The 20541-nt window shown below is 39.7% G+C and overlaps 1 long non-coding RNA gene across 2 annotated transcripts; it reads left to right on the plus strand.

The window, feature by feature from the left end:
* Nucleotides 1–414: 414 nt before the first annotated feature.
* LOC117008286 lies at nucleotides 415–19318 on the plus strand. 2 transcript variants are annotated; one of them, XR_004420297.1, is made up of 4 exons: nucleotides 415–899; nucleotides 14448–14490; nucleotides 14954–15249; nucleotides 18599–19318. It is a non-coding gene; the product is annotated as an uncharacterized LOC117008286 (long non-coding RNA). The 2 variants fall into 2 exon arrangements; XR_004420296.1 differs by lacking the exon at nucleotides 18599–19318 and adding an exon at nucleotides 15357–16986.
* The last annotated feature ends 1223 nt before the right edge of the window (nucleotides 19319–20541 follow it).

Here is a 20541-nt window from a genome sequence, read left to right on the forward strand (position 1 = left end):
CCTATATATAATGACCTACATTTAAAAAGAAGTTGAGAAGCAGACGTCTGGAAATCTGCTGTGAATTTTAACATTTTCAATGCAAACATGGAGTGTAAACTGACAGTTTAATTTCACTTATGAAGGACCAAAATGCTTTTAGGACTTCCCACTTATATAATTTGGATTGTCTTGTTTGGAAGATGACCGTGAAGTGACGACAGAGCTATCCTTTCCCTGTCTCTTGGGGTGACTTTATGATGCTTTTATCCCCTATTGTATCTTCTGTTGGTGTTGACTATTGAGTTCTGCAGCTTTAAGACTGGTTCCAGGAGTAAAGGGGGAGAGAAGAGTTTGTTATCAGAGACTTCACTTGCTCCCCTGCATCCTTCACACAGACTGTGTTGTTGGCAGTGGACAGCAGGAGAGAGCTCTCTTTGCTCTTAGGTTCTGGCTAGCTGAGGCAGAGAAGCTCCCTGGACTGTGGGTTTTTTTCCTTTTTCTTGGAATTGTTTGAACCTGCTCTGGCCCGAAAACCCAAAAGAGCACTGGGAGGTCACACCTGTGGCACACCAGGCCTGGCCTGGGCTGCGGCATTTCCCAGCACTGGAGGGTCTGAGAATAGACTGAGTGAGCTGGGCTGCTTGAGTCCCCACAAAAGGGACTCTTCTGAATTTGTCGTCTCTTCAGAGCAGCGAGTGGTTTTGCTGTTTAATGTTGTTCATTTTTGTGCTGGGAAGTGCTTTGCCTGTTAAATAAACAGTTTTTTTCCACTTCTCTCTGAGGAAATATTTCCCTGAACCAGCTGGGGGAAGACTGCTTGAATCTGTTTCCTAAAGGGACCCCATTCAGAGATTTTCTCCCTAAATTTGCCCTAAACCAGGAGACCCCGCCAGATTCCTGTCCTAAAGGATACTCAGGTAAGCACAGATGTAATGTCATTGCTGTCTAATAACTATATGGTTGTCTGTGTGCCATATCTTAATGTGCTTAAACGGGTGTCAGTGTCACAAAATTCATGGGCACCACTAATGCCTGCTGGCTGCGTTCTCACAGTGACCGACTAATGAAGCAGTGAAGAGAATTAATTACTTTGCCAACATGAAGCACTCAGAATAAAACATGATGATGCACTTTACAGGATACCTTCCCCTCTCTTCATCTAACAAGCTTCAGTCTGCAGGTTTTTCTTCCCAGCTATATTCTCTGGAGCTCGCTCAACCATCCAAAGCATGCACTATGTGAAGTGGCACTTCCTTAGAGTTCAGCAGGCAGGCTGACAAAAGAATCTCTTCTACTCCTATTTTAATGTGAATTTCTATGAGTTGGGGAAACTAAATCAAGCAGTCATATGAAAGGGAATTGCTGGCAGAAAATATTTGGGGGGGAGGGAAGAAAAGGAAAAAAAAAAAATTTAAAAAAAAGGAAAGTAAAATGTCCCTTTTTGTGTTTTAAATAGTAAAAAAGATCCCAGAGCCTTGTAGGCTCAGGAATCCAAAGGTCAGCAAAAACAATAAGTAGTAAGCCTTAAAAAACCAAATAATTTAGTAGAGGGAAAAAAAGAACATTTGTAAAAATAAGCAAAAGCAAGTTAAAGGGTAATTAGTGAGATAAATAATACTGATTTCCAAAAAAATATTTCAGCTGACAACAATGGGACACAAATATGTTTTTCATGGAAGCTGACCAAAGATAGTAAAAAATTGGTCTATAAGAGATTGGCTTGATTGTCACAGCTCTTTTTAAATAAGAGTTTTGAGATTATGAAAACAATTGTGTGATACTACTGAAAGTGCTCATTAAAATAAAGCAGGCATATATGCAGGCTGCTATCAAAAATTTCCTATGAAAAAATTTGATTAGAGTTAGCTCTTCAAAAACCCTCTGTGCAACTTTTGGAGGCCAGAATGCACACGGAGACAGCGAAAAGTAGAATCAACTATGCACTATCTCCCAGTTTCATCAAAACCTTAGTGAATCACACTGTAATCACATTATAAAATAAATGCTCGTTTTAATCCCCTGCAAGTGCTATTCGTGTAACACAAACAAGGATGACTCCAGAAACAACAGCTCTTTTGAGAAATATTAAGCTAGATCATGTTTCACCAGAGCAAATAAAGGCCAGAAAAGATGAAATACTGTGAAATTATGTAATCCTTTTTTTTGCAGACGTCAAGGAAAATTCTGTTTTATAGTAGCAATACTAAATTAAGTCAGAGCGAAATCTGAAGTGATTATTTTTGTGCAGAATGATACAATGGCAGACTTATGTGCTATGAATTGGAACATACCAGATGCTTGTTCAGATGAATCTTTGCAAAAAATGGGTCTAGTGCAATAAATTTCAGAGCTTCAGCTTCTCAGAAGAACATGCTTTGAATTACTTCTCATAAATATTTGGTGGTTACTCTTGCAAGTCTTCTTATTTCTTGAGTGCAGTCCTGTTAGCATGGGATGATGCTCCTTGAGTCTCATGAAGTTCAGTATCAGAGGGGACTGCCACCTGTTTTATGCTGGCCCCGTGGCCGAGCAAACTGGTTTTGGATGAGGCAAGCATCAAGGGCATTTGAATGTCAACTGGAAGTACCAGGTGGACACCCTGGGCAAAGGAAATCTTGCAGTGGTGCAGCAGACATGAAGAACCTGAGCAGAGGGCAAGCAAAAAAGCTTGGGATGGACATAAGACAAATGCTACCACATTGTTTAACATCACCTGAAAAATATCAGGTAATTTTCACTTAACTGCTCTTTCTTAAGACTGTGTTCTTTCAAATACAAAGAGGTTTTGCCAATGCCTCCCTTTCCTAACTGCACTTTTGCAGCAGAGAATTTAAACCTCACAGAACCCAATATGGTTCTGCTGGCAGAAGAATGAATTTTGCACATGATTTTTTAAAAATATAAATAGAACTAATTTTTTTTAGTGTCTGCTGTGATTTCCAGAAATTACTAGATTTCCAGAAATTGCTTATCTTTTGTACCAACTTTAATTAAAAATAACTCAGGTAGTAAAAACGTATAGACACTTTACCATCTCATAGCTTGCAAAGTTGTCTTCCCAACAATTTATAGCTCACTCCCTCCACAAACATGTCAAGAGTCAATCACCAGAAGTTAAATGAACCACATCCTCTGTGAATATACCAACCCCCAACCATCTGCAGAAGGCCTGAGAAAATAGAGCTAGTAGTATAACCCAGAAGGTCAATAAACTGATTCTTTCAGATCTGTACTATTTTGGATTTGGACATAAAAGCCAAAGCTTTCTGAGGCTTTTTTTTTCTGTATGTAGATCATGTCGGCAAACTTTCTAAAGACATTTCAGAGCTATGTTAGTTTTCAGCTTTTCACACTTGTTTGATATTTCCTAGTTACAATTCCTCTCAGTGACAGACGATTGAAATTCCTATGATTCTTGTTGTAGCTAATTTGCAGGCTTCCTTTAACTACATAAACATTTCCTGTTCTGCTTTCTCATCCTCCCCCAGTGTCCTATAATGGCTTCCTATTGTCATTTTTTTACCCTTTCTTTCACTTGAGTCCAAATTGATTTTCAATGGTGACAACTCTGTCTGTGATATTTCTTGGGTTAGGAAGTGGTTTTCTGTGAGCTACCAAACACTTTAGGTAAAATATGTAGTGTAATGTTTAAAATTCTTGACCACATCTTAATTTCTGACCAGAGCTACAGCACAACTGGTTCAAGTTCTGCATCTTACCCTTTCATAACTTTTACTCCTGGGTAGTTTATTATTTATAGAACACCATAGGTGTAATTTAGCTACTGCAAAGGTGTTGTATTTCTCTATGATTTATAGTTTAGCACTACAATGATTTCCTATGGAGCCCGCAGTCTGACTGAGATAGTTAAAGATCACACAGCAAAAAGCAAGGGAAAAACAAATGCTGAACAGCACCAGTATGGAAGCTAGTTCATTAAAGTCAAGCCAAAGCCATGCCAAAAAAGAGGAGTCTTAAGGAGGTTCTTAAGTCTTTGTTATGTGGAATAAGAGATGCACCTGAGGAAGGTCTTGGAAACAAGCTTGAGTGATATTTGTCTATCCTCACCCCCACTGCTGTGCTCTGACTGACTGAAAAATTTGCTTCCAGTGACTGTTTCATCTCTGTCCCACTGGCTTTAAATCATACTAGTAACTTTTACAGCCTTTGTTTTTCATCATCTTCCTTTCTAGCCATAAAGTGTATCCCCCAGATACCACCACTGGCCCTGTCCCCTTACTAGCTTTACCAGTGCCTTGTTTTTTCTCTGCCTCCCATGCTGGATATCACCATCATGTGCACTTAATCTGCAGCACAGTTTGCTGCCAGTCATTCAAACCTGACCCATGCTACAACCCAAGGAATTCTTCCACTAACACTTAAGGGTGCTTTGGGTTCTCTTTGGTGCGTTTAATTTAAAAAATATAGAAACCTGGTTCTTTTCCTTTCCCTAAAGGCCCTTCATGAAATACAAGTTTTGTTCTCTGAGACAGTGAGTGACTTCATCCTGTAAACCTGCAGATCCTGTTCCATTAGTGGGTCTTGGTTCTCAAATAAGAGTGCTCCTCATTCACTTGTATGAATTCCATCATAATTGTCATGATAGTGTATGGGCCACCTGTCACAGTCAGCACAACCTGAGCGGAGGTCATGATGATTCGTTCGACCCCAGGATGCAAAAGACAAACAACAGGAGACTAAAGTTTTATTCAGCAACAAGCAGCAATGCAGTTTATTGAGCGCCAATAGCTTAGTTTACGATAGAAGAGAGAGAGACAATAGGGAAATGAAGCAAAAGGGGCAGAGAGAGAAAATAGGGAAAAGAAGTAAAAAAGGGAGAAAGAGAGAGAGAGAGAATAGGGGGAATAGCTACCAACACATGGGACGTCCTCGGGTCATCTGTCGGTGTCTTCCATCCATGGGGAGAGAGAGATCTCAAAGTCTCTTCAGAAAGTAATCATTTTTATAGTCAGTTTCCAAGGTGAGTGGCCTCTAGCCAAAAGGTGGGGAGATTTATGGCCTATTGTATTCAGAAGCCTGTGGCTTCAAGAATCAGGTGCAGGACAGACCACTACAACCAGTTCTCCGTTTGAAAGCAGTGTACCATGGAAGCAGCAAGCTCAGGCAAGTACACCTGCACACAGTCCCTTGGCAAGCATCCACCTTGGCCAGACTGGCAGCTCCTGTCCAAAGCGAGTGGTAGGAGTCCCAGCGTCTCAGGGTCTCTGATGATGATTGTGAAGCAGATCAGGCAATCTTTGGACTGACCCTTACACCACCACATAAAATATTCTGCTTTACTAAAACAAGTGGGCCATTTTTTTAGGATTCTGCATGTTGTTTAAGAGGAAGATGTTGTAAGCATGGCTTCTGTTACATCCAAGAATTATGTTGGTTCATGCTCAGCTGGAATGCCTCTCCAATAGCTTTTGTCTTTTGAGAAATTAGGAAATATAAGGTAGTTAAAAGAAGAGACAAGGGAGATAATTTAGCAGGAAATATATCCCTCCTACTGTTGAAGGAAGGTTTAGAACAGAATATAGAATATTGGATACAGAATATATAGAAGATAGAAAAGAATAGTTCAGCTGGATGGGACCTAAAATTATCGTCTTGTCCAACTGACCACTTCAGGGCTGATCAAGTTAAAGCTTGGTATTAAGAGCTTTGTCCAATAAATGCCTCTCAAACCCTGGCAACAGTGATACATCAAACATCTCTCCAGAAACCCTATTCCAGTGTTTGATCACCTTCTTGGTAAAGTACTGATTAGCAATGTCCAGACTAAACCTTCTTTGATGCAACTTTGAACCATTCCCATGTGTCCTATCACTGGATCCCAAGGAAAAGAGATCAGCAACTCAAAGCATATACCTTCAAGCCCTTTCACCATCTTTTTTGTCCTATAGACACCTCCAAGGATCTTCGGATCCTTTTTAAGTTTTGGGGCCTAGAACTACAAAATATACTCAAAATTAGGTTGCACCGGCTCAGTACAGTGGGATAATTATCCCTCTTGGTTGATCAGTTGTGCTGTGTTTGATGCATCTCAGGATGAGGTTTGCCCTCTGCTGCCAGGGCACATACTGCTGACTTCTTTTGAGCCTCCTGATCAGTTGGCAGCCCCAGACCCTTTTCCATGGGGCTGCTCTCCAGCCACTACTCTCCTAGTTTATACTTGTTCCCAGCAGTATTCTCTCCCAGGTGCAGAATCTGGTATTTCAGGTGGCTAAATTTAATCCCATAAATTATAACCCAGTGTTTCTGTCTATCCATATCCCTCTTCAAGGCCACTTGTCCTTCAAAACAGTCAACAACACTTTCCAGTTCAGTATCATCAGCAAACTTGCTAATAGTGCATTCAACTCCTGCACCCAAATGATTGATAAGTATATTGAACAGAACCGTCCCCAGGATTAAGCCCCGAGAGGCATTGCTGGTGACTGATCTCTATCCAGACGTAGCATCATCCCCTACAACACTTCCAGTTCTACCCTCCAGTCGGTTAAAGCTTAAAAAACAATATGCACCTTGCCATCTTTTTTTAAAAGCAAGCAATGATCTGCATTTTTTTTCTTTGCCAGATGAATTTCTGCAGCAAATGTGTGTTCCTCACACTCTGTCTTCTCAACTGATCTGAGTTTCTTTTCAGTCAAGACAATTACATCATTCCCTTTGAGCCAAGTATCCCTGGAGTGTAAGGAGGGAAATACAGTCATTAATGGAATTAAACCCTATCTTGCAGAAAGCCAAAAAGAAAAAGATCATTGTTCTGGTTTAAAGTAGTGACTGAATGGGGAACCACTAAACTGCAGGGAGGTATGTTCTGAGCTGTATGTATTCACCTTTGCAGCTCGAGAGATGCATCGCTGTACAGTGGTTAGTGCTTCTGAACAGCTTTCTGGACATTTCAAAAGATAGAACATTCCCATCTTCCATTTTAGAAATAGATACAGGCATAGATGCCCCAGCCACAAGAAGCAGGCTGGATTAAGATGAAAGGTGTGTAAGGTGGCTTCATGGGTGTTCAGATATTTATCAGAACTATGTATTGCCTGGATGCTGATATCCTTGATACTCTCTTATATATAATCTCTCCTTAGCAACTGATGGGAGAAGGGGAAAGTAGTGATTTCCTTGAAGTGCTGTACCATCTGTCAGCTCTACTCATCTTTTCTTCAAATTTATTTTGAGATAGCTTATTTTCTCCTCCTGACATTCTCTATTCCCAGACTACAGTTGGATGATTGTTATGTTCAGTTACAGATTATGAAATACATACAACTGTTCACTTTAGAAATCTGAGGTGTCTCATCAAGTGACATCTCATTGACACAAATGCTGATAACCAGTTTTCCATGAGGGGAAGCAAGAAGATAACCAATATGATTCTCTCAGATACTTCTGCAGGGCCCCATTGATCCCAGATAGCTTCTGTAAAAAAGCAGCCAGATCTGCAGTTCATTTGTGTTGAGCTGATGATAAACCTTGCAGACTTTTACCAGAGATAAGAGGATCATATTCTGAGATGGCCATAAACCATGCTAGGAAAGGTTTGTATTCCTGTGAAAGCTGTGAATTACTGAACCTGGCTATTTCATATTTTTGTTGAACGTAAAAAATACAGTGATCACAATAAATAGATTCTTTTATATTAAAATGTGATTCTTTCATTGAGTAACATCTGGATCATGTTTGTGGGAAGAAATTACACATCTTTCAAAACTATGTGTCTGTTCTGATAATTGTAACCTTGCAAAGACTGTTTTATTGCTTTTAAATTTTCTCCTTTGGACTAAAATAAAGGAGGACTTTATTTTAGGGTTTTAATTATTTTTACTTGCCTTCTGCAGTATCTCCAACAGAGCATTAAGGCAGAAGGTTAAAAAAAAACCCCAAAACCCCCCAAAACAAAAACAAAACCAAACCAAAACAAAAAGACCAAAAAAGGCACATCCTCATACAATCAGGATGCTAAATCCAGCTGTGCAAAGCAAGCAGAGTGCAGATGCAAGACAGAAATAAAATATGCAGCAAACTCAGAAGTGAAAGAATAAAGAAGTCAGTATGGCAGACAGTGAGAAACTAAGCAAACACACTGAAAACGCAGCCCATGAAAGACGCAAACACACACCACATATAATGAGGGAAGAAAAGTCAGGCTCAGGACATCCCCACTCATTGGCAACACATGAAGAGAGTCAGCAAATGCAAGCTGTATGGGTTTCTCTGAAAACACAGGTTTGATTTTCAGAAATGGAATTTTCTTCTTCTCATGAAATAGCATAATTGTAAAAGTCAGTCCCTCCAAAAAGTCAAGGCAAATACCAGAATGTGGTTTAGAGTTTTGTCTTCTGGGGAAATGTTTATCCACACTAACTGGGGGTAATTGGAAAGGAATCATTAAAAATTATCTATGGAACTTAAATTTATCTCTTGCATTGTGTCATGTTCTGGCAGTAAAGCAAAAGTAAGTTAATGCTGGCAGTTCAGGAAAAAAAACTGGAACAGGAAACATCAGGAAAAGCTAATGCAGTGAGTAGCTACTCACAGCATAATTTGCAATATTTACAAACAGGCACCTGGAGCAACATGTGCACATGTACTCACGTGTGTGTATACACACACACCTTTGACTGAGGCAAGGAGCAGAAAGACTGAAGCAGAAAACTGAAACAGAAAACTTAAGTACTCTGAGTCCATGTTCACACGTGTTAGATCTCTGTCCCAAGCCCATCCACACCAAGCCCTTTTTGTTCATTTTGCTAGTCTTGAAAAATGTGACAAAAAGCCCTGGCATGCGGGAAAAAGCTAGTGTTTTGCTGAAGCTCTAATGGGTTGGTGTGCTTTTATAATCCTTTCTTAAATGTGATTGAAGCTCAGAATTCATTCTTTCTTATGTTTTGTAAATTCAGTTAAAAATAAATTAATAGCTAAAAGGAGCTTACTGGCAAATTTATTTTATCTGTGTGTTGTTAAAATTCAGCAAGCAAACATCAAGTTTTTCAAAGGAGAACATACAGGGCTCATGGCTTAAAAGATAAAGCAGAAACAAGGGAGCAAGGAGCTACATCCTTTGCCACCAGCCCAGCATCCATTACTAAGATTTTTATTCCTAAGTCACACAAAGGCAGCAGTGACAAATTATGAGCTCAGGAAGATCTCATTTTTCACATAGATGGAACTAACAAAATTTTTAAATACATGTAATTTTAAAGGGTAATGAATAAAGATAAATGTGCCTTGTTCCATACTCCAGAAATGAGCAGCTATTCAGAATGGGGAATTGAATAAACCTATAGTTTCACATAATTTTCCATTTTTCTACCATAATTTTCGTAGCCAGAATAACTTAATGGGAAAGTGGCACATGTCACCAATGTAATAAAAAGTTGAATGTTAGATGGTGAGAAAAAATCCTCAGTGGTTTTAACACTATCAAGAGAATTGGAGGCTTGGCTTTCCTGAAGCCAGGGCTGTCTGCAACCAGCTCTCACAGCATTTGCACTGGGGAACTGCTAGTGCAAACCAGGCAAAGCAAAATGAAGGTCAAGTAAAGATCTGTTTCTGAAAGGTGGAAAGGTCTAAGCACAACAGACGTCTCAGCATGACAACGTAAATTCTGTAAGGACTCAAACAGAAAGGTGCAATTACTGCCTTATGCTTGAACTCTAATCCTAAATTATAGGATAGTTTCCTAATGAGGGGGAACACTGCCAGAGACAGCTGTGGTGGACGGAAGGGAACACTGCTGTAATTACAGATTCTTACAAATCAGTGACAGAAGTTTCCAAACTCCAGGGGGTAACACCTTCATAATGTATGTTATGGCAGAATCAAATATCATTCTCAGTTTGCAGTGGAATGGAAACATTAAAGTATGAGAGTCTTAAAAGTGGATTTCAGCCCTCCATGATGCATGTTAGGAGCTGGACTGCATTGCCAGAGGTGAATATGCTGGGATCTTAACTCAGGCTTGAGTATGATAACAATGGCCAACCAGAGAAATGCTAGATTTGTCAGTGGCACTGGAGAGGGAGAAAAAAAAGAGACAACCAGCAGACAAGTCTTAGGCAGAACATCTGATATAGCATGATCAGAACAAATTTGTTCCCTTCTTTCAAGATGACTGCTAGCAGCAAGGGTGTTGAATGTTTCATACATTTTCTTACAAGACAAAGCATGTTACTGGATAGACCGGAAAAGCCATTCTTGATTTAGCACTTTTTTTTTTTTGCTTTGTAAGCTATATAGTCATAGACAGCAGTCTAAAACGTGGTCTGCAGACTCCCAGGGTTCCACAAATTACTTCCAAGAGCTGCAGCAGAAATAACTAAAGAACAAGCTGTTGTCTAGTCACTATTCAAGGATCTGCATCTCTCCAGTGAAGTTTACAGGGGTCTACAGGTGAAGAAAGCTTAAAATCTTTGCATTTATGCTATTACTATTGCATCAGAAGAAATGGATTATATTTTTTCCAATTAGTACTTCCAGGGATGACTCAGCTCTTACCAGCATGATACACAGCTGCATTTTCAGAGTATCTTTGCTTCAGCCAGTGCAAGAACAAGACCTGATTATGTAATTAGCAACTGTTCAATGATTTGTGTTCTACTGGTTGCTTAATAGGGCTACAGACTTTACATTGCTGTATTCTTTTGTAATGAAGGAAGGATTTTTTGTTCCCTAAATGCTTATTTATTGGCATTTAACAGTATAAAATCTGAGTATTTCATGATTTTTTTAAGGAAATCTGTGAGGTGAATGGATAAAAATGGGGGGAAATAAAATAATCTTGGCAACCAATGTGAGATATTAAAATCTGATCCTTTTAAGCACTTAATGTTTGGGATTTTTTTTCATATATGAAAAGCATAGCCCCATTGACATTAGCTACAGCTCTGAACAAAGAACTTTCTCACATCAGGAGTCACATTGACCACTAGGGAAATTAGGAGCTTCCAGGTAAACATATATAAGATTTGCCTAGAATGCAAGGAGTTCTGGAGCAGGAGGACAGAGTCCAAGGCAGCATTTAAACCCCGGGGGGTTTAAACCCCAGGGGCCATAACACATCTTCTCCTTGCCCTCAGCTTTAAGTCCTGTACTTCTGATTGATCCAGTTCTTAACTCCACTCCGCAAATTTCCCACCCAGTCCTAATCTTCTTGCACAGCAAAACCTAGGCCTTAGTAAATCCAAGATGAATGGACCACAGACATCAGCCCCACATACAACTTGTTTCTCAGACCAAAACTGTTCCCCCTCTCCTTGTCTCAGCATCAGTGTTCCCATTGCCTTTCTCCCTTTCTCCTGTGTCAACTCAGCCAGGTTCAACCACAAGTTCCCTTTGTGAGTATTCCCAAGCTCTGATGGTCTCTTCCAGCTTCCACCTTGCACTTTACTTCATAACCAGTGTTCTCCCCCATCTCTGATTCTGGTTTAAAACTTTCATCCTTCCTCCTGCCACCTCCAGGATCAGTTTCCACTATTCTGAGGTTTCTGCTGCTCAGCAGCTTCCCCCTTCCTCCACACTGCTAGCCAAGGGAAGCTGACTGAAAAGCAGGCTGTGACCCTCTCTCAGTTCAGATCTCAACATTAGGTGTGACCTGCCCCAGAGCCAGCCTTGTAACAAGCGTACTGGGGGAAAAGTCATCTTAAATTTGGATTGGAGTGTGCTCAGGGAAGACAAGTCATCAAGAAGGCTAGCTGCTAAAACCGTGAAGGTTTCTGTTGAACATTTCTGAGTGACAAACCTTCAAGGGCCTCCCTCTGACTGAGTGAACTGTGGCTGCTGAAGGAGTGTAAAAGAAAAGGTCTTTCAGCAAGACCACTTCTCCCTCCTCCCCCCAGACCTCCTGACTGCAAAGGCCAAATCTCCACTCCAAACACTTTGACCTGAACAAGCCATTTAGGCTGTATCTGAAAATTACAGCCACACACACCTAGGTCTACCTAGCAGAGCCAGATGGCTCTGAACAGCTCAATTCTAGGAGCCGAATTCAGAAGAAATCATAACTGTCTGTAAAGAGGGCTTTGTAAGTGTGCAGACAATGTTAATACCTGGAGCCACCAGACTCACTTACAATAACTGATTTCATTGGGAGAAATCTATACAAAAACTGTTTTGGTACAGCCTACAGTAAACAAGCTTTTGTTTTATCCTCCTCCTCCCCACGTTAATTGTGACAGATACAGCCTGACATCATTGTAATCTGGGAAACAGATAATTAGGAGAGGAATTGCAGCCACACCAGCACCTAGCTTTCATCTGACTTCTTTCTGCTCTTTGATCTCTTAGCTGGCTAATTAAGAAGCTTGAATCCGCACCCTGCCAAAATAGGTTGTGCTTTTTTTCCATACCTGTGACCCTCAGAGAGAACAGCCAGTGTACTCACTTTCAGTGAAAGAGGCATTGCTTATGAGTTTTTTAGCTCTGTTCATTTAGATGACCATATAAATGTGTGCCGTGTTCTACTGTGGATCCTCCTCTTTCTGCATTTCCTATTTTAAGATTAATTGAGGGGGGAAAAATATAAGCCTTGACATCACATTTTGCAAAGGAAGCAAATGTGCTCCTCCCTAAATCTAAATGAATGGCCTTTTAAGGTGACTGCTGAATTGAATTCCTGTATGATGAAATCAACAGGCATGAGAAAGTTCTTATTTCTGAAAAAGAAAAATGCTGCAGGGGAAAAAACCAAAAACTAACAAAAAATCATCCAGTATGTAATTACATGCCTGAGAGCTGAATAGGAGCTGTTTACACTGACTCAATAAAGATACACTACTCAGCTTTGGTAGTAAGGCAGCTTCACAAGCTGAAGGGAAATAGGGATATACATATTCTGAACCTGCTAATGTAAGACATGCGCATCTTGCTGAAGTCCTGAAATACCTCACTTAGAAGAAAGATGATTGAACCCCAAGCACATCTTTCTGTTTATCTATCATATATTACATATTTCTGGCATACTTTGAGCAGTGCTGTATGCAGCCATCAGTCTTTGTATACATATATATATGCCTGTAAGGTATGCAGCTAAAACCAAATTTCTGTGAAAACCTAAAATACTCTTAAGATAGAGTAAAAATAATCTCATTAGGGGAAGAGGGCACATCTGGACATTCTCAGGATAGAAGCTCTACCACGCACAACCTGCTGCTTTAACCTCACAGGGGGAAATCACAGGGTACCAAATGACCATGAAATGTAAAAATTAAATAGTCTCCCTGCAATCTTGAAAAAAAGAACCAGGGATGTCCATGAATGCAATAAATTTTGTAGGGCTCAGGAGGTCATTAATGTTGGATTAACACTACTGAAGCACTTACCTCTCATTTTTTACAGTGATATTGTAGAAACATGAGAATACAGTGGACATGAAATCTGGCTGCAGTTTTTTACCTCTGCTTATACCTGCTGCCCCAGTGTAACTGTAAAACCTGGGTCCTTCCTCTTTTTCTTCCATTTTTGGGATTTCTCTTGTGGCTGGATTTTTAGATTGATAGAAATAATAGCTTTAGGGCGGGAGAGGTCCTTAAAGGTGTTGGTAATTTTATTATTATTCCATCATCCAGACTTTCATTAAGTAAGATTAGACCAAACAGTGATAAAACACTGATGTCTTATCTTAACTGTTTTCAGTGTTGCTACAGGCAATGGTGCTACACCAGAGATAATTTAATGTCAGGGGAAGGCAGCTATTTTAGACAAACCTACATGTGCAGGAAGGAAGGGAACGTGACACCTCGTTACGAAGTTAGTTTTAAGATAAATGAGGCATAAAGCAATGATTTTCCTTTTCTGAACATAACTCCTCCTACAATCACAGATTTACAGGTGTTAAATTAATTACTTGGGCAGTACAAACAAGGAATGGAGAAGGAGCTGAATGATCACTTGAATAACTTTCAGAGGCGAGTGACTTCTATCTTAATAGGCAGGGCAACACTGCAGTCAAATCTACTTTCTGTGTCATAATCTAGAGCTAACCCTGAACTGGATGTCTCAGCAGGGAACATGACAGCACTACACCCTTTTAATTTCTTCTGTCTTGTTTGTTCTCTGTCTACTAAAAAAATGAATTCCGAGTTTTGGACCCTACATAGATCTTATCCATAGCAACCACAACACTTCCCGGATCAGACTTGCTAAAATGCAAATCTTGAATTTAGATGAAATAAGATGGATCTTCCCCCAATACTCTAATTCTGAGCTTGACTGAAATTTATAAATAAACATCCTTGTCAGCATCAGCGCTTCCTGATGGCCCTTCCCATCTTATAGCCTCCAGACTCCGGCTTAGCAACCCATGACCTTTGCTAGGAATCAGTTCAAAAGCACTGAAGAAAAATTGCCGAGTGATGACTCACTCCATCAGAACTTGGTTGTGCTATCATTTTCTAATTCTGCTGATTGGAAGATATTTTCTATTGTGAGACGCTTGTTTTCCTATTCAACAGGAACAATGATCCATAAGGATTTCCTGAGGAGTGACTTCTTAGAGTAAGTCTTCTTGTCTCTTAGCCCCTGGAAGACTAACTGAATTACCCATTACCCAGTTATAACCTTCCTGTTTCCCCCTGTATTTTCAACACCTACTTTAATGCAGAGGACTCTTCATTGGACACAGGAACTGGGGAATAGGGAACTAATGAAAAACTTTCATAAACCAGTAAAGGAGGTGGAAACATGTAGCACCCACTAGAGGAATTAGGGGACTCATGGGCAACACAGCATGGGGGATTGCACTCGGAGTTGCACAATACAGTCCTGGCAACGCTGGAGAGTGTGAACTCCAGCTTGGAACAGCTGACCCTGATGGGGGTCATGGCAGAGGACTTCTTTCTTCTCTGATCAGAAATAGCACTTGGAGCTTCTTATGAAAGCAAAAATAAAGCAGCAGTAAAGGTTTATCTGTTTGGGCAGAAGTCCCAAAGAGACTACATTCTTCCCCTTTTATTTACAGCCTTTGGTGACAACTCGTCTCCTCTGATGGCTGCAGACTGTAATGTTTCATTGCAAGCACAGCTGGCTGTTTGGGGTGGCTTACACGCAGAGCTGCACCTGCTAGAATAGATGCTAAGAAGAGAGATGTGTTCTGAGAGATACAAAGGCATTGTCTGACCCTTGATGGATTGCATGGACAAAATAGTTTGTTAAGACCACCCTGCATGACCTCCTGCATTGCCCATCTGCTGGCTCCTGGCTGGGTGACAGAAAGCCTTTCAAGATGCTACCAAACCTATGGAAATTACTCTCATGGTGAGTATTGGTAAATATGTGTGTGTGTGTGCCTTTAGACTGTGGTCTAAAGGGACTGTGGAAGAGGTGTCAGTCACACTTGCTATTGTCCCTTTTTCTGCTTCCAGGAAGCTGGGAGAAGCAGCTGTACTGCAGAGATGCCAACCATTAGTAGAATAGATCAATTGTTTTATGAGTTTAATGCTATTTATCTTCTAATTTATTTACCAGAGATGCATGTAATGCTCAATGAAAGCCAGTGTGCTGAGAAAAGTCTTAAAAACACTGTTCTATTTGCTAATGTATTTTTCTTATTAAAATTTTTGTTTGTTTGTTTTAGAATATTTAAAAATTTAAAAAAAAGAAACAAGAAAGTGAGCCAGCCAGGTCTCATCTTCTCGTTTCTAATTACTTGCCCTACCTAGGACAAGGTCCCCATTGCCCTGGAAGTATGTGGTCCTTGCTCCAAAGGCTCACATGCTGAGGGGTGAACGGACACTTTGTGTAACTGTGTCTGAAGTTCAGTCTGGTCTCCACAAAAGTGTGAGAAAGTTGCTGGCTTGGTACTTGCCTGCACAAGTACTGCAATCTGCTCTGTGTTTAGTACAGGTATTTGTAATGGCTGGGACCTCACGGCAAGCACTGCCCACCTCTGTACCAAGTAGAATTAATTGCAGGATAGAGGTCCACTGCAGAACAGATAAGAGGGATGTAGAAAAATGACAGAGGCCAGACAGCATTAGATAAATGGTGGTGAGAGAGCCTGCATTAATAGCAATAATGTAGCTGTGTTTCCTGAAAAGAGAGCACGAAATTCCCTAGTGTGGACACACTTCTTGTTGGCCAAAACACATTCTGAATTCCTCAATAATCAGGCAGGAAATGGTAAAATCCATCAGACAAAATGAACAGTATGTTATTTTTTCCAACATTAAAAATATATTTTAGGTCATAACTATTACAGAAAAAAAAACTCGCAACATTTTATGGCCGATCAGATTTATTTTTTCTGCCATACAATTTTTTTCAGTTATGTACAGCAAGGGGAATTTCTGTACACAAAGATGTGCTTTAGGAGCTTTGTTTCCATCCAGATCAGTACTTTACCTAATAGGTGCATTACTCAAAAGTACTCACTGTTCTTTCAAAAATTCTCTCAAATAGAAATTATTTTTTATCAGCTTCCCAGTCAAGCAACCAGACAGAAAAGTAGAATTATAATACCCATGAGTTTTGTGCTTTGCGTAAACAGCTGGAGACGGGTAATTTCTGATTTGTTTTTATCAGTTTGTGTGATTTTTGTCTAGTTTGCATCATGAGTGAAATCAGTATTGACTCTACCACAACAGATCTACAGCCTTGTACCTACCTTGCCTTGGTTAGCTGTTCTTAGAGCCTCCTACAAGGATTTCCTGTTGCCTCCATTTTAGAGCAGTTCTGTCTTTTCTCCATTGAGTGGAAATTAGTAAGACCCAGCACACGCTGCTGCCTGAGTTCAGTCAGCAGAGTAACACAGTGATTCCTTCCAGCTTCTTTGTTTGTAGATCAAGAGGAAGGAGGATGCCAACTTCATAACTTCTCCCCATTGTGCCCCAGAGGTTAGGCACCTTGCCATATACAGATGCTATCAAAAATTGAATAATTTCATAAATAAACTGTGAATTAACAACAGTCTATGTAAATGTATGCTTTGGTTCAAGACTGATGTATTCCATTCTTTGAGAACATTCTCTAAATAAACCGAATGTTTTCATTTTATACGTTGTTATGATTTATCATGTGGTTTATTTAAGGCTTTCAATGCTCTCTCTTCCATTTGCTGAACTTTAGGTATGGAATTAAAATACGCTTGATTGCACAGTCTTCCTTTATATTCAAAGAAGAAGCCATGTAGCTGTCACAATGGATTAAGACATCCTACATTAAAACCCTGTCACTTTTGTAACTGCATTTATGCAAGAAGACAACAGTAGCTAATGGCTCCATCTAAGACATTGAGTTGAATGGACAATTTTTTTATACCTGCGGTAATTATGAAAACTGAAAAAGGCTGCTTTGCCAGTTGTAGGTAGCCCAAGAAAATGGAATACTGTTATCTTGAAAAAAATGCTCTGCAAGTATTCAGCCATCTTATTCCATTACATGCCATTACAAAAAAACAGTGACATGTTTATTCATTGGAAGTTCGTGCACATATACTACATCTTTTGACAGTCCATAAATACTGTTTTAGCTTGCTTTCTGTCAAAGGCACCAGCTCAAGCTAAGAACCTTTCTAAAGGAATACTTCTTCTTTTGTCCTCTATGGACAGACCATAGCACTAATAGATGCATAACCCCAAAATTAAGTGATCCCCATTCTTACATATAGGTTCCAACAGCCACCTTTGCTGTCTGGACTCAGGCACAACAGAGTTATAGGGTGATCCATATGTCTTCAGGGAAAGGTTTTCTTTTGGGGAGCATTCCCCAAAACATCAGGACCAAACTTTCAAGTCTGTCCAAAACAACTTTTCAGGAAGTAAGGGTTTCCAGTAAAAAATATTAATAGTGTTGGGGTATCTTCACAATAAATTCTTTCTGCAGTTACCAAACCTACCAACTTCCATTTGGTATTTAGTTATGCCTTAAATAATTTATTTACTGTCATGTAATGATTCATATAACTATATAGTGCTGCCAAGTGAATTCCATTACCATGGGGACATTTGAAGACATTTTAAATAGCTGAGATAAATACAACAAACTAGAAAAAAACACCAAGAAATAAATTGATATAAAATGGGAGATCACTGGCTCATGAAATGGAATGAAATACACTGCATTTTTGAACCAGCTAGCCAACTCACAAGTAACTGCACAAGCTGCTTAATAACATACTACAAGGAGAACAATACTACAGTCTTTCTGCAATGAAGTAGCTAAAGCACTTTTTAAAGAAAGGTAATGTGGACAGTATTTGCTTCCTACACAATGGAACCCTCTTTTGATAACATTCCATTTTCCAGATAGATATTTCAAGAAAATAAAGAACTGGCATATAAGTGTCATGTCCAATAGACTATTTCTATCACAGTATCTTTGGTGAAGATGAGTAGTATCTGAAGACAGGCATGGCCATTACAAATACTAGTAAATTCACAAAACATGAAGTCATACATCTAAGCATTTCAGGTCTGTCTATCCATCTATCTATCTATCTATCTATCTATCTATCTATCCATCTTTTATTTAGTATATGATATTACAGAGGTGTTCCCATGCACTCCATGAGCACAAGATTACTTACAAAAAGTTCTATCAATGTAAAACCAAACAGTACATGCTTCCCATACATATGAACACCATTTTTTTACTATGGTTTTTACAGGACTTTGGGCATTACACTGGACTGTTAAGGCGGAAAAAAAGTCTTGGCAAGGAGTTTAGAAACATCCTGTGTAGGAAGAGTCCATGCTGCCAGTTAATCCAAGAAGGACACTTAATGAACTCATGACCCAGAAGTTGTTTCAAAAAATATATTTATGATATTATGTAAATAACCCCATCCTTTAATTTTCCACACTCCCTTGCAGATTATGTGTTTTGCATTAAAATTTACTGTAAGGAGAATGTCTGAAGTCTGGCTCTGTAACAAGCACATAATTTCTTCAAAAACTCTCTAACACTCTAACTTTCTGTTATTACAACACAAGAACTTTCCTTATCTGGAAGACTAAGTTTTGGGTTATGCTAATGATTCTACTTTGAAACAAGTTCTTGAAATATTCTTGGCTTATATAGTGGACTCATCATAAAAAAAAACATTATCTCTGATTATGAATGCCAAATGCCTATATAACTGATTCTTTCAGAACTGTGCTTTATTTCTAGTATTGCTCAGTCATCATAGCGAAATCACTAAGTACTTCTCTCCTTATGTAAAATAGAAGTTCAGAATATAGCAATTCAGAATATAAATACAAAGGAATCTGAATTAAGTTTCAGCATTTTCCTTGTTTTATGTTTCTAGGGTTTTATTCCACATGATGCACCAATAATTTACAGTAATTTCATGATTATAAGACGCACCTGATCGTAAGCCGCACGTCCGGATATCAGCAACTTTTCGTTCTTTGTCCATATATAAGCCGCACCGGATTGTAAGCCGCACTTTCGTTCGCAGTGAGGATCCATGTGCAACTTTCACAGAATCACGGGATTGCGGAGTTTACTGGCTCAGCTTGGCACTGCCCCGCCGCAGCCGGGGAGTGGCCCCGGTCTGGCTCCCCCGCCCCCGCCAGGGAGCGGCCCCGGCCCCCACTCAGAGTGGGGCGAGCTCGGCTCAGCTCGGGGCTGCTGCGGGCTCACACTTCTGGGTTGGCAAATTTCTGAACCTCATCCATATATTGGGCACTCTGGAGTACATGCTGCACTTCTGGCTTGGGACCAAAATTTTAGTCAAAAGCGTGAAGCTTATAATCGTGAAATTACTGTAACTAAGTGGAGTGAACCATAATGTATTTTGAGTATTTCTATACCCAACATTATATATTCATATTTTAGTGGTTTATGGTTTTCTTACAAAATACAGCTTTGAGATTGTTTTTTCTGTCAATAGAGAGCTTTGACTGTTCAAGATTGTATAACCCTTAAATTGCAAACTTACCACTATCACCAATGGTGGTAGCATTCAGTCAGACATATTTGTAATCAGATGCCAACTGTCACACATGGCTTAAGTAAAAAATAAAAAAGTTTGTGTTTTACTTACTGCTAAGTATTTCATATCACCTTTTGTTGCAAAAGACAAGTGAGTAGCTCTGCTGGATTAACTGGAGCTATATCCATAGGTGTGTTCAGCTTAATGACTGCCACCAGATAAACGATCAGGGAAGTTCAAAAGACAGGGACAAATAAGTCATCCTCTGACAAAAGCAGAAGACAAAACCAAGCAGTGAACTATAAAGCTTCTATTAATTAATTCTAGCTCAGGGTTTCAACAGCTGGGTTTATGCTGGAACCTAGAGATTAAATGCATAAGGAGTACCTGAAACTGAACTTTGCAACTGAGTGTCTGAAAAGTGACATTCAGGAGGTTTTGTAGGTTCAGAAGGTTTATGGTCTGGTGTCGAGACACCAATAATTTTGTTCATACAGAGCAGCTGCTCAGAAAAACCAGGAAGAATATTCTGACTACCCTGGACAAATTACATGTGTTTGTGTGGTAGATTAGACAAGAGTGGTGGTACAAGTCCTTCTCTGTGTGAAACCCTTCCTAAAGGTTGTGTCAAGCAATTAATTTTGCTTAATCAATTCCTTTAAGTGCCAGAA

Source organism: Catharus ustulatus, chromosome 1 (genome assembly GCF_009819885.2).
Source record: "Catharus ustulatus isolate bCatUst1 chromosome 1, bCatUst1.pri.v2, whole genome shotgun sequence".
NCBI classification, from domain to species: domain Eukaryota; kingdom Metazoa; phylum Chordata; class Aves; order Passeriformes; family Turdidae; genus Catharus; species Catharus ustulatus.